The sequence below is a fragment of the Hipposideros armiger genome, unplaced genomic scaffold, assembly GCF_001890085.2.
Source record: "Hipposideros armiger isolate ML-2016 unplaced genomic scaffold, ASM189008v1 scaffold_1216, whole genome shotgun sequence".
NCBI classification, from domain to species: Eukaryota; Metazoa; Chordata; class Mammalia; order Chiroptera; family Hipposideridae; genus Hipposideros; species Hipposideros armiger.
Window position 1 is genome coordinate 184,013 of NW_017732566.1, and position 3,194 is coordinate 187,206.

The following is a 3,194-nucleotide window of genomic DNA, read 5'->3' on the forward strand; positions in this document are numbered from 1 at the left end:
ATGCAGGTGTTTCACCAACTGAAATTGCTTAAGATTAGACATGGCTTATGACAAAATAGTTGTCAATTGGTGGGCATTGTCAGGCAGTGAGAGACTTGAAGAGGTTCTTGAGGAGTAACCCATTCGTCTTACCAAGTACGCTGGTTTAGTTGGCTTCATCTCATCTTTCAGTGACTATTTCTTGGAGCAAGTAGCTAGGTTATTTTTGCTAGTTCTCAGTACTGATTTACAAAGGAACAGGAAGGAATGCCTGGTCCCACATTGCTTAACCCAGGAGCAGGGAAATATGTCTGGTCCAAATACTGTTTAATCGGGGACAAGAATGTATGTTTGTTTCCAGTCTCATAGTATTGATGGCCCCCAAATCATGCTTTCAAATTGTCCTGATAGAAATATACGACACTTCTGCTATTTCACTAAGCATTGGAAACCACATGCAACTGCCTCATTGAAACCACTTCTAAACTAGGAACTCTGGAATGTAGGAAATTACTGCTTCAACCAAAAGCTAAATATATCTGCCTCTTGCAAAAAATAAAATTTTTCTTGGAGTTGATCACGACTAAAGTATAGTCTTGCCCAAGTATAACTGATTGAAAGAACCAGAGGTTAGTTCTCATGTTTGTACCTGAGAGAGGCCATTTCAGGAGGCAAAATTTGGGGATTTTCTGGATTTTATTGGAAGGATTTGAGCACAAAAGATTATACACTTTCTAAGTATAGCAAGGATGTTCAAAATATACGATAGATACAAAATTCCATTAGGATTCATCCCCTGGATTCCCAACAACAACGTACACCATTCATCCATGCTTTAAAAATTTAAAAACAGCATTTACTACAAAAATACAAATCAATCATTTCTAATATCATTAAGCTAGCTCATAAAAAAGAAAAGGGAATAATTTACTTTGTGAAAAGAGAAAAAATTAAATCTTATCAGCTATTGAATTCAAATCTAAGTCTGAATCTCTGGATGATAAACATTTCTCCTTCTGCTGCCCCCTCTTATCTTAACTTTCTGTCCCACTTTGCAAACTTTGAAGTCTATGGCACCAACGCATGCTATGTGACACAGCTGGGGAAATGAGAGGAAAACAGGATGACTAGCTAACATGTATAAATACGTATATAACACAGAAAAGAGGAACTATGGATATTCCTTTCTGTAAGACCATAGTTGTTGACATTATGATTTGCCTCTTCCGCTACCTGTCCACGTTCCTGCTGCCTTAAGCTTGCCAGGACTCTTTGCCTAAAGAGTAGTATTTGTAGGGGTAAGGTTAGGCTTCTGTAAAAACAAAAAAAGATGGAACAGTGAGTCAGGTACTCAAAGATATTAAAAAATTCTTTTTCTATGAATAGTACAGAGTGTTCATTGAAGTTGAGCATCTGGTAATATATGGCTTCCAAAAAGCTCCAGCCACTGCCATTTCTGGCTGGCAAAGAAGGAACATGGGGAATTCAGGACACAGGGTTTCCTCTTAAGCAAATAATATAGAAGTGAATAGATCACTTTCACAGACATTACATAGGTAAGAATGGTATTTGGGAAATAATAACTCTAGCTGCACAACCATTCATCCAGGACAAAGGAGAAAATGACTTTAGGGAGATGACTAACTGCTTCCACCAAATAAAGTGACTCAAATCTTCATTCCTGAGGGGTCTGTGCCCTTTGTGGTTCTGTCTGGATTTGCAGTAATTTTCCATTCCCACTGATCACGGGAGAAAACTGAACTAAAGAGTTTCCCTAGGACAGCCCGTTGGCTCAGGACATACTATTTCCTGACTTCATTGTGTNGCATTCATTATTTCATTTAATCCTCGCAGTTCTAAGGGGTTTGGGGAGCCATTTTAGACACAGGGATCCTGCAAGTTTGAGAAGTAAAATAACTGGGCTCAGGTCACAGTGGTTGGTACACAGGAGAGTTAAGATTTGGATGCAGCTCTTTACTTGAAATCAGAAACTCCTACCACTACTCTAACCTTCCCTCTTGGAGAAGGTCATGATAGACTGTCACAGAAAGATGCAGCATTCTGAAAGTGAGGAGACAGAAGCAGCCCCAAGTCATAGAGAGGGCCCTTTGGGGCCCCCATTTGCTAGGAAAAATAAACAGCATTGGAGAGCAGTGAAACTGCCTAGATTCCCCTGACAACTATACCAGGCAGAAAGCCAGCTCGACGGTGACATCTTGTTGTTGGCACAACACAGAGAAGGAGCCTGACAAAGTATATATGGCAGCTGTGGAAACGGGCTGCTCCATTCTCCTGTGTGTGAGCATAATTGACTGAAGGCCCCAGCAGCTGCTTTCTGATTCCAACATCGCATTCACAGCCACAAACTATTCCCAGCCAACAACTAAGCTCTATGGGGATACAAATGCAGGTATGTTTTTCCAAGACATGGGACTCTTCAGCTGGCACACAACTTTGGCTTGAGGGCTTCTGACTGACCCAGCCACAACTTAGAAGTGTGCTGCAGTTTGAGACTCTCTCGAGGCAATCCTATTTCATTCTGTCTCTCCTCCTGCATGGAGATTGTAGTTTGAAGGTTTTCTCAACTTGTTCAGCATAGTGCCATGTCTCCTTCACAGATGTTTCCCCTAATAAATATCTTATATGTCTAGTTCCATCCTGGGGTCTGCTTCCCAGAGGACATGAACTAACAGTCATAGATTATCCATAATCTAGTTAGATGGTGTCTCCCATTTTAGAGAAGAAACAGTGAAGACAGGATTTTCTTTACTGAGATTATCATGGTTTTGCCTTCCCCAAAACATACTTCCCTTGGGCATCTGGAGTGCTAATACAATAGGACAACTATGAAAGGAAATAAAATAGAGATCAATAAAGTAAAGATTACAGGGTAAGGCAAAGGACAATCAAAGAATTAAAGTTGATGTTTTGATCAGTGAAGGGTATAATTGCACCACCATAGAGATTTTATAATATGCAGAGCTATTGAAGAGTTTTCCCCGGGAAATAGAGATGAAAACCATGAAAGAACAAATCATAATCACGAAGAAGAGCGAGACCATATTAAGTGGTATGTGATCCTGAAGAAAAGACCAGAATTAATAAATAACAAAGATAAAATGGAGCAAAACATTCCTGAGCTGAGGCAAGAGCTAGTTGTACAGATGAAAGACTTTCCCAAGCTGCAAGTTAAATTGATAAAAGAGCACCTCAAC